Below are 12,212 nucleotides of genomic sequence, written 5' to 3' on the forward strand. Positions count from 1 at the left end.
TCTAAATAAAATACAAAATAGAGTTGGGGATGTGTCTCAATGGTTGAGTGCCCTGATTTCAATCCTCAGTACCAAAAAAAGAAAAAAAAAAGAATAATTTCAAGCAAAATTAAATTCTACTTTTAATATTGTCCTTGTCCTTCAAAAACTTACTTGGATTTTGCCTTCAGTTGACTAAAAGAAAATTGTTTCAAGTCCTAATTCTGTGAATTACAAGTATGTGGTCTTGGACAAATACGACTGACCAGTAGAAAATCTACCAAAATGTTAGCAACCATTGTATTTTTTAGTGTGATTGAATTTTTTTCAAAAATTTTATGTTACAATGTTCCCTAACACCCATATATTATTTTATAACCATAAAACTGTTTCTAAAATCAGTAAACTATTTATAAAAGAAAATATATGACTCCCATACAAATGAATTACTTCAGACTCTTTCTGTTAATTCTGCAAACAGTAGTGACAACTTATTGCTGAGAATGCTTGGATAATCTTACATTAAAATATTTTGAAATTAAAGGATTAGTTATATTCCTCCACTTCCAAAAATCCATTTGCAGTTACTACTTGTTTCCTCTGCCCTTCATTACAGTCCAGTGATCTGGAGACCAGGGTTGGTGGTAGGCAGTTGAAGAAACAATTGTTCTCAACCACAGACCAGGAGGTCTTCACTCTAGAGGAAGAGATGACAGGGAGGCAGTGATGCAGCTGGGAAACACCTTATTGACAGAGCTAATAAATAACTTCCTAAATGACCAGAAGTCATGTCTAGCAAATAAATCAGCAAATCTCTGCAGCTTTATTACCCAACCCTCTTCCTGCAAGAAACCACTCCTCCCACAGAGGACTCATAAGCAGTCAATGTCAATTTAGTAGTGGCCAGAACTGCACACATGCTCCAGAGAGCTTTCCAGTGTCTTTCTGAAATATGTACACAAAGCTCTTTCCTAGTGCAACTAGGACATAGGTTTTCATTTATTCTATATTTATCGAGGTTCAAGTATGTGCCAAACCCAAGAAGCAAAACTATATCCTTATTTAAAACGTGTACGTTTAAGACAAGAAAATTTGACCCTACTGGGCAAGCAGTATTGTGAAGTTATAATTTGAAATGTGCCTGAAGGTATTATGGAGTTTGCATATTCAAGAAGGACAGACTTAGGCTTGAATTCTGATAGGAAAAAATATATGTATTAATGATTTGAATTGGTCAATTTACTAAACCACTCTGAACTTTGATTACCTTTCTTTAATGGAACTAGTAACACTGATAACATTTAGAATTTCTATTATGTAATTGTGATTCTCTGTTGGGGTCTTTAGCCCCCTTGCTCTTCTCGACCAGCGCAAGGGAAGGGGACACTCCCCAACAAGTCCAGACTGGGAAAGATAGGGCCGACTGACCACCCACACCCAGCCCTCTGGGTGGAGGACAATCAGACCTGTCAGGGAGACCAGTTAGAGCAGAAACTTGTTTATTGAGGAAGTCACACAGCTTTTATGTAGGGTGGAGGCTAGGCGGGAACCAATCAGCTTAAAGGTCAGCAAGGCACGGGGTTCACCCAGGCGAGAGTCCCATAGGACTATATGGCAAGCACCAGCTGATCACGTTCGCGGAACTGTTGTTAACCAATCCCTGATGGTGGTCCGATTTATTGTCATTAATTTTTGAAACCGCCTGTGAGGCCTTGATCTTGCTCACTTGCCAGGGAGTAAGGAGTCAGCCTGAGTTAGTTAACGTGTCATTAGTCCCAACAATTCTCAATAAATATTATTTACCTTTGTTGTTGGTAACATTTATTAACAAACTTAATAGTAGTAGCAGTGTAGTCCAAAGTAAAAAATCAGATGTATACAAAAATATAGAATAATCAACATATGTAACTGGAACAACATGCCACTGAGGAACATTGATGGAGAATAGCCTCTTAGTTCCTCACTTTCCTAACTGAAATATTCTAGACTTCTAAATTTTATCTCTATCTATTACAGCAACACTAATTGCATCATAGAAACGTCCTTAGCAAGCTTACAACTGCAAAATAAGGATTTCTACTAAAACGCGCCTTTCCCTCATCAAACCAAAGTACAAGGAAACAGGGAGGAACGCTCACATGCTATCCACTTTTGGCTAAACTATGTGCTTGAAAGGAGCAGACTTGGATGTCTGACGAATAAATGACAAGCCCCTAGTGGACGGCAAGCCAAAAAGACATGAGTGTCAGGAGAGCGCTGCACCAAGGAGATAAGACACCATCTGGACCAGAATTGAAACAAGCCAAGAAGAAGGGTATAAACTCCCCTCTCAGACAGCTCCTCGGCTCAGCCCAGATCTCCTGACGAATCCACGTCAGCCAGGTTTGTGAGCCCCACGGATCATCCGTCTAGACTGCCGAGAATCCGCTGATCTGACAGCTTCACCACCAGCGGAGCCTGCCTGTCCTCGATTCCCGGACCATCGGCCGAAGGAAGTTCCAAGACCAGCCATCGTCTTCTCTCTGACTAAGATACCTCACATTCAGGGTCCTCGGAACCGACAAGGCAGAGAGGACTTTGGACTATTTGATTGAGGTGTGTTTATTTGCCATACGATTTGATTGACGTGTGATGTTAGGAATATTAACATTTGTGTTATCCCGAGTGTATCAAATAAAGCCAACTTGTTTAGAACCAAATTCTGGTCACTCGCCTCTCTGCCGCTCGCGACAGTACTCCGGGTAAAAGGCTACCAGCTCCTCTCCTTAGCCCATCCAGGAACAGAAGTCATTTTGAAGTGCCAAAAACATACACTGGAAAAAAAAGTCTTTTTAACAAACGATGCTGGGAAATTTGGTTATACATATACAAAAGAATAAAACTAGACCTTTATCTCTCACCCTGCACAAAAGTCAACTCAAAATGAATCAGAGACCTAAAAATTAGACCAGAAAGTATCCAACTCTTGGAGGAAAACGTAAAGTCAACACTCCAGCATATAGGCTCAGGCAACAACTTTCTCAATACGACCCCTACAATTCCGAAAAAAGGCCAAGGGTTAATAATGGGATAACATCAAATTTAAAAACTTCTGCACAGTAAAGGAAGTTGCAATATGAAGAGAGAACTTATAGAATGGGAGAAAATCTTTGCTAGCCACTCTTCTGACAGAAGATTAATATCTAGGATAAATAAAGAACTCATAAAATGACACCAAAAAAACCCCCAAATAACCCAATTAATAATTGGGCAAATGAATTGAACAGACACTTCTCAAAAGAAGCAATACATTCATGTGGCTTTGTCACTACAGTATGCTGATCTTAAGTCCTTTGGGTATAGACAGAGGAGTGGGATAACTAGGTCAAATGGTGGTTCCATTCCAAGTTTTCTGAGGAATCTCCACACTGCTTTCCAGAGTGACTGCACTAATTTGCAACTCTACCAGCAATGTATGAGTGTACCTTTTTCTCCACATCCACACCAACATCTATTATTATTGAGTTCTTTATATATCCTGAATATTAATGCTCTATCTGAGATGCAGGTGGGAAAGATTTTCTCCCATTCTGTAGGCTCTCTCTTCACATTCCTAATTGTTTCCTTTGCAATGAGGAAGCCTTTTAGTTTGAAACCATTCCACTTATTGATTCTTGATTTTATTTCTTGTGCTTTAGGTGTCTTTTTGAATAAGTTGGTTCCTAAACTGACATGATGGAGAATTGGGTCTACTATTTCTTCTAGTAGGCACAAGGTCTCTGGTCTAATGCCTTAAACACTTTAAGCTCAATTTTGTGCAGAGTGAGAGAGAAGGGTTTAATTCCATTTTGCTACATATAGATTTCCATTTTTCCCAGCACCATTTGTTGAAGAGGCTCTCTTTTCTCCAATGTATGTTTACAGCGCCTTTGTCTAGTATGAGATTACTGTATTTATGTGGGTTTCTCTCTGTGTCTTCTATTCTGTTCCATTGGTCTTCATGTCTGTTTTTGTGCCAATACCATGCCATTTTTGTTACTATAGCTCTGTAGTATAATTTAATGTGTGGTATTGTGATACCTCCTGTATCACTTTTCTCACTAAGAATTGCTTGGGCTATTTGGGGCTTCTTAGTTTTCCAAATGTTTTTTTCTAGTTCTATGAAGAAGATCATTGGAAATTTAATAGGAATTGCATTAAATATGTATAGCACTTTTGGTAGTATGGCCATTTTGACAATATATATTCTGCCTATCCAAGAGAAACAATCTTGGGATCCTTCAATAGATGGGTGGATAAGAAAATGTGGTATATATACACACAATGGAATACTAATCAGCAATAAATAAGAATTAAATTATGGCACTTGCTAGTAAATGGATGGAACTGGAGACTATGTTTCTAAGTGAAATAAGTCAATCCCAAAAAAACCAAAGGCCAAATGTTCTCTCTGATATGCAGATGCCAACACAAAATAAGGGGGTGGAGTAGAAGTTCAGTGGATTAGAATGAAATGAAGAGAGGGGAGATGGGAATAGGAAAGATAGTAGAATGATCAGATATAACTTTTCTTTGTTCATATATGAATACATGACCAATGAAATTCTACATCATGCAAGAATGGGATTCTAATTAGAATAAGTTATACTCCATGTATGTATAATATGTCAAAATACACTCTACAGACATGTATAACTAAAATGAATTTTAATTTTTTTTTAAAAAAAGAAGAAATACAGAGCCAACAAATACATTAAAAAAATGTTCAACATCATTGGAAATGCAAATAAAACTACCCTGAGATTTCAGTCAGAAATAGCAGTCATCAAGAATACAAATAATAATCAATGCTAGAGAGGATGTGGAGAAAAAGAAACACTTTTACACTGTTTAGGGATTGTAAATTATTACAACCACTATGGAGGTCAGTATGGAGCTTCCTCAAAAGACTAGGCAAGGAACCACCATAGGACCCAGGTATACTACTCTTCAGTATTTATCTTAAAATCTTGGTACTATAGTAATACATGCATACCTATGTTTAGAGCAGCACAATTCACAATAGCCAAACTAGGGAACCAGTCTAACTGTCCATCAACAGATGAATGGATAAGAAAATGTGGTATATATACACAATGGAGTTTTATTCAGTCATTAAGAAAAATGAAATTTATGTCATTTGTCAGAAAATGGATAGAACTTGAGACCATTATGTTAAGCTAAAGAAGCCAATCTCAGAAGGTCAAGGGTCATATGTTTTCTTTCATAAGTCGTGTTAGAGAGAAAAAAGGAAAAGAAAGGCGGATAGGGAGGAGAGATTGGTGGGGTGGAATTTCATGAAAATCAAAGAGAGATTAGTAGAATAGAGGAAAAGGACCAGCAGGTTAGGAGGAGGGGAGAGAGTGGGGAAATACTAGGGAGTGATATTGACCAAATTATATTGTTATATTGTGTGTATGTACAAATATGTAACAAGAAATCCTACCATTATTCACAACTATAATGCACCGATAAAAAATGTAGGAAAAAGAAGAGTGTCACTTTGCATCCTCATTCACATCTCTTAGATAGCAGGAGATAGCAGAAATATTCCTAAATGGAAATAGAAGAGAAAAGCTCTGAACAAGAGACCCCCTCAAAAGGGGAAGTGGAGACATAGAGGAATCTTAGGGTAAGGCTGGTATTTAAAGGTGGAATGATGTTTGGAGAGACTTTGGATCCTGGTCTGAGGCATTCGTATGAATGTCATCATCTTTTCATTTAAAATTAAGAATTTCTGCATAACCTAAGTATTTGGGGGGATGAGGCTACACCAGCAGATATGCATCTACAGATAGAAAGAGAAAGGCAGGGTTTGAAACCCAATTTCCTGTCTCCTAGGCTAAGGTTGACTGACACCATCCCACGCTACTTAATACTCTCCTTACCAAAGGCCTAAGCTCAATATTTGGCAGACTAGGAAAAAGAAATTTGTCTATATCCCTTACATTGTTTTGTTATCCCATCCTATATCCTATGAAATGACAAATTTGTTTTGTTGCATCTTTAAAATTAGTATAAACAAAAGGTGTCAACAAAGTAGCATAAGGAAATACACACAGAAATCATATATTGGTACTAATTATTAAAGAATACCTTAGGAGACAAGTAAATCATACTAAAGAAATGACCCAATAGAGGAAAATCATGGTTTACTGGTTATTGTATCTGTTTTTCCTAGAATACCTTCCCCTCAACCTCAACAGGACTGTTTTGCTTTCTATAAACTCACCCCCATGAAACCCTTTGAGTGTCAGATTAATTAAAATTTGTGAAGTCCACTGTTTGCTGAGGGTAAAGGAGAATTCCACCTCTGTTCACAGCTCTTTGTCTGCTCTTTATAGAGACAATGGGATCTAGAACAAGGAAAATGTCAGGCAAAGCTGAAAATTCCTCTATATGCTCCTGCAAACACTGAGTAGTAGCAGGCCCTGGCTCTTCCTTATCTCTACAAATACTTTCTTTATTCATAGATATAATTACTTGATCCCCATCTGTAAACTACCCCCCTTTTCCCATCTCTAAGTTCAATCTTGTCATATGATAGAAAAGGTGTAAATAATGCTGGTACTCTTTTCTAGCATTTGTCACACTGACACTTGCTCCTAGTTAGCTTTTCACTTGTATCCCCATCTCCTAGTCTCTTATTATGACATTGGCAGTCTCCAAGGGCAGCAACTCTGTCGCATTTTCCTTTGTACCCCCAGAACTTGGAATGTTGGTGGTACACATAGTAGTCAATAAATGTTTGCAGACTGAATGAAGCCTCCTTTTGGTGAAGCCCAGTCACCACCCACTTGTTAATCTGCTCCCTGATCTGATCCCTCGTTTAATTTCTTGCTTTGGTTGCCTTCTTAATAGTCCATCTGTTCTAGGAGTTGGGGTTCTTTGTTGCTCCTGGAAATTCACTTCTCAGAAATTGATTCCTCCCCGTTGAGCATCCTAATTGCAAATTTTCAGCAAAGACACACAATTTCTTTCACTTCCTGGGTTTCTGAAAGTCATTCCTCCCTTTTGGCTCCACCTTTGCTCTTTCAGCAAACCGACTTGCCATGGCACTGTGTTGCCCTGGGTGGGGTCTCTGCACTGTTCGCCTGGACTGTCATTTTGGTTAGTACAATGTGTATTACTAGATGCTTCTGTTTATTAATTATTCCAGTGGTTCGTGGATCTTTTTTTTTTTTTTTTAAAGTGATTCACATCTTACAACAGATTCACCGCATTTACCTATAGAATCTGTGACTATCCAAATCATATTAGGGTTTCTGGAAGTAATCTATAAGATGCAAAAGAAGAGAAATAGTAAAATAAATTTTATCGATCCAAACACTTAATTAAGTTACCTCGAAATATCTTATTTTCCTTAATCAAGTAGGGGTTTTAAAAATTTATGTTAGCAGTTTTCATTTAAGTAAGTTAAACAAGCGCTCCTGCCCTCTGTGTTCTTTCCTGTTTTAACAGAGCAGTCAACAATATTATTTCACATTAAAAGTTCTCATCTTAAGCTCCTGCTTCATTTTATTTCCCAGAGAACCAAACGACCTTAATGGGTTGAAGAAAGTCACAACCTAGAAAGTTCCTTTATTTTAATTCATTCGTGGTTCAATTTCTTTGAGGAACTTGGAGACCCCCATGTCTTGGGCATGACCATTAAAACCTCACCCTCAAGACATCACAACAACAGCAACAAAACAAAACAAAAACAGCTATGCCAGCTTACGGTCCACAAACACTTAGAAGAGTTCCCTAAGACTCGGGAAAAGTAGAGGATTTTATCTACACAAAATAATTGAAAGCACTGTCATCGATTTTCCAAAATTCTTTCAGAATCACTAACCAACAAGTTGTTTAAAGAGCATTTTCACTTGCTAAGAGAAAGATGATTGTGGTTTCAAACACAAGTTTGTGGGTGTCAAGGTGAGACAGGGTTGCAATCCATTTTATCTACTTCAAAGTTTTTAAGCCTTAAACCAGTTGTTTCTAAAATCTGCTTAATCTTCCTCAAAGGTCCACATTAGCAGAGGGATCACCAGGTCATGTTTGTCCTTTTAACACCACATCCTGCCTGCAGCAATGGCCAAAGAATTCCTCAGAGGAAATGATGTTCATTTCATAACATTTCTTGTTAACTGTGAGATGAAACACTCAAGTGCAAATATTTTCTTCTAACATTGTTCACCACATGAGAAAATTTCACCACATGATATTAAATAAGGATATTAGGTCAATTTTCTCCTTTTCTTTAACTCCAAAAATCTAATAGGGTCACAGGATGTTATAACTGAGTGATTTTAATAGTAACTTTCATTTAATGTCCAAGGGAAGTGATCAATTAAGTTCAGATGCTATTATGGTAGAATATAATAATCACATTTAAATTGAACTCTATAGCTAATTTACATAGAAAACCATAAGAGTAGAAATACAGATGTTATGGAATCGATATGTCCTATCGTAGTTCTCAGTGTTGAAGGCCTAACCTTTAATGTGGTGGCATTCGGAGGTGGGCCTTTGGGAGGTTATTAGGTTTAGATGAGGTTATGAGAGTGACACCCAAGACAAAATTAGTTCTCTAAGAAGGGAAAGAGATCAGAACTCACTCCATCGCCACTTTCTGAGGACACAGGGAGAAGGCAGCCTCTGCAAGCAGGAAGTGGGTCCTCCCCAGAAACCACCATGATGGCACCCTGATCTCAGATTTCCACCCTCTAGAACAGTGAGAGATAGATTTCTGTCCTTTAAGTTACCCAGTCGTATTTTGTTTTGCCTGCCCAAGCAAAGACAATGGGTATAATTCAATAGTCATTTGATTGCTTATAGTTCCCATAATGCTTCCTTCTGGAATAGACAATGCCTTTTTTTCAGATGTGTATGAAGAAAAAGGGCCTTTTCCCTTTTTTTTCTGTGAGGGCAAAGAGTTCACCAGGGCAGGGTTTGAGGAAATATTCTGAAACAGTTCATTATGGCTGCTATGATTCACAAAGAAAGGGAAAGAAACTACCCCAATCTGTAATTCCTTTTCCCTGTGCAGATTTCCATTATTATATTATATATTTTAAATACCTTCGTATTGTTCATTCGATTAGTAAGATGTTAACTCACCTAGTGACTGATCTTTGAAAATTGAGCTAATATGTGCACTGGCCCTACACAGAATCATGGAATTCAGAAGCAACTCCCTAAGAAATAGCTGATAGTCCTGCTCCAAAGAAAATGGTTTAAAGTGTTCAGTAAACAAATGACAACAATATCTCTCAATCTCTACAGGAACTGGAAATAACCTTCTTGGTTCCCTAAAGACAGAAGCAAAATATAGGGTCAGGGTTTTCACTTTTTGTGCATCCCATTCATTTTCTAATGGTTATGAAAGAAATTCTCATTAGAACTGGGAGAACTCATTAGGACAAGATTAGAGATGACGAAAAGATTGGACTTAATTAAAAGAACAAACTTCTGAGAAGATAATAAAAGTGCTGGTTTAATGAGAGCAGAATTGTCAAATGTATTGAGAGGAAGAATATAAATGATTAAGAGAAAAAACCATCATGATGAGAATGGAAAAGGAAAAAAAGTGAAGTTCATGAAAAATATTAATTAGTGTACTCTGCTAAATGCCATACAGGTATTGCCACTTTAAATCCTAGAAATAACCTGAAGAGGTAGATGTTTAGATGTGGCCATTCCAAAATTCAGGTGTTGCCACTATGATAGAATTAGGAGGTAGACGTTAAGAGGTGATTAGGTTATCGAGCTTCCTCCCTTGTGAATGGGACTGGGCACCCTTACAGAAGGGTTTCTAGGAGTTCATCTTTCTCTTGCCCTCCTGCCTTCCACCATGTGAGAACACACTAAGAAAGGCCTCATTAGATGCTGTATTTTAACTTTGGATTTCTCAGCCTCCAGAACTAAGAAATAGATTTCCATTCTTATAAGTTACTCAGTCTATGTTATTCTGTTATAGCAGCACAAATGGGACAAAACAGTGGGTATTACTATTGGCTCCATTTATAAATGAGGAAATAGAGAAAAAGGTAATTTACCCATATAGCTAGTAGTTAGTGTAGCTGGGATTCAGACTCATGCTGTCTAAATGTAGAGCTACACCTGCATTCACAGTAGCATATTGCCTCTCAGAGTTTCTGTTTTCAAAATAATAAGCTGAATGACCATTCTCATCTTACTAACTTTTTGTCATAAAATGCACAGGCATACATTCTTTGTTTTTGCTTTTGTTTATGAGTTTGAACAGGGTAGGGCAGTGTGCTGAAAAGGCAACGTGGAGTACTGGTTAAGACAAATCTGAAATCAGGCTGACAGGGTCCAATTCCTAAGTCTATGCCTTACTCTCTGCCTGTTAGGGGCCAGTTACATAATCTCTTGGTGCCTCACCTTCCTCCATGGCAAAAAGAAGTCAGTAATTCCTATATTATGAGAACGCTATGAGGATTGAGTTGCTATTGGTAACATGGTTAAAAAAGGGGCTTGTACATAAGTACTAAAAATTTTAGTTCAATAAAATTTTAAAATCTGCATACACAGATGAAGGCCAAAAAAAGTGTTTAAACTCACTATGAATTGACTGTTGTTTACAATCACTTTTTTTCTTTTTTAAAGATTTAATTTATTTATTTGTTTTTTATTTTTACAGACTGCATTTTGGGTTTTTTTATTGTAAACAAATGGGTTACATCTTGTTTCTCTGTTTGTACATGAAGTAGAGGCATACCATTTGTGTAATCATACATTTACGCAGGGTAATGGTGTTTGATTCATTCTGTTTTTTCCTTCTCCCCCCACCCTTTCCATCCCTTTTTTTCCTCTATACAGTCCCTCCTTCCTCCATTCTTGCCTCCCTCCCACCTCCCATTATTTATCATCATCTGCTTATCAGCAAGATCATTCATCCTTTGGTTTTTTGAGATTGGCTTATCTCACTTAGCATGATATTCTCCAATTTCATCCATTTGCCTGCAAATGCCATAATTTTATTATTCTTTATGCTGAATAATATTCCATTGTATATATATACCACAGTTTCTTTATCCATTCATCAATTGAAGGACATCTAGGTTGGTTCCACAATTTGGCTATTGTGAATTGAGCAGCTATGAAAATTGATGTGGCTGCATCACTGTCATATGTTGATTTTAAGTCCTTTGGGTATAGGCCAAGGAGTGGGATAGCTGGGTCAAATGGTGGTTCCATTCCAAGTTTTCTGAGGAATCTCCACACTGCTTTCCAGAGTGGCTGCACTAGTTTGCAACCCCACCAGCAATGTATGAGTGTACCTTTTTCCCCACATTCTCTCCAACACCTATTGTTGCTTGTATTCTTGATAATCACCATTCTAATTGGGGTGAGATGGAATCTTAGGGTAGTTTTGATTTGCATTTCTCTTACTACTAGAGATGTTGAACATTTTTTCATATATCTGCTGATTGCTTATAGATCTTCCTCTGTGACGCATCTGTTCATTTCCTTAGCCCATTTGTTGATTGGGTTATTTGTATTTTTGGTGTAGAGTTTTTTGAGTTCTTTATAGATTCTGGAAATTAGTGTTCTATCTGAAGTATGAGTGGCAAAGATTTTCTCCCACTCTGTAGGCTTTCTCTTCACATTGCTGATAGTTTCCTTTGCTTAGAGAAAGCTTTTTAGTTTGAATCTATCCCAGTTATTGATTCTTGCTTTTATTTCTTGTGCTATGGGAGTCCTGTTAAGGAAGTCTGATCCTAAGCTGACATGTTGAAGACCTACCTCCCAGACCAGGGAACTGAAGAGAACTTAAAGGCAATTCAGAGACACATAACACTAAATAGAAAAAATACAGAGTGGACATGCATAGTAGTCATCATGTGCAGCAAATAAAGTGCCAGCAACAGCAACAATAAAAGAGAAAGTAGGAACAAGGAGAGTAGATTCAAACAGACATCCATTCAATTACTTACTGTCTCAAGAGGAAACAGATAGTGTAGTTCAAAATGGAATAATTTCATGAGGGTTTATTTATAAGGAGATTATCTGCAAAGATGTGGATTGTAGGATACATATATCAAAACGTTAGGAATAACCTAATACTCAAACCTTTAATATGGAAGGACACAGTACAGGAACCCACAGAAAGAGTCATGCCTGCTGCCTCAAATAATCAATGATGGTGGGAGGGATTCCATCAGCTGGAGAAGACCTTGCAGCAAGAGTGCAGGGCTGCACCCCTC

Source organism: Sciurus carolinensis, chromosome 9 (assembly GCF_902686445.1).
Source record: "Sciurus carolinensis chromosome 9, mSciCar1.2, whole genome shotgun sequence".
NCBI lineage: Eukaryota > Metazoa > Chordata > Mammalia > Rodentia > Sciuridae > Sciurus > Sciurus carolinensis.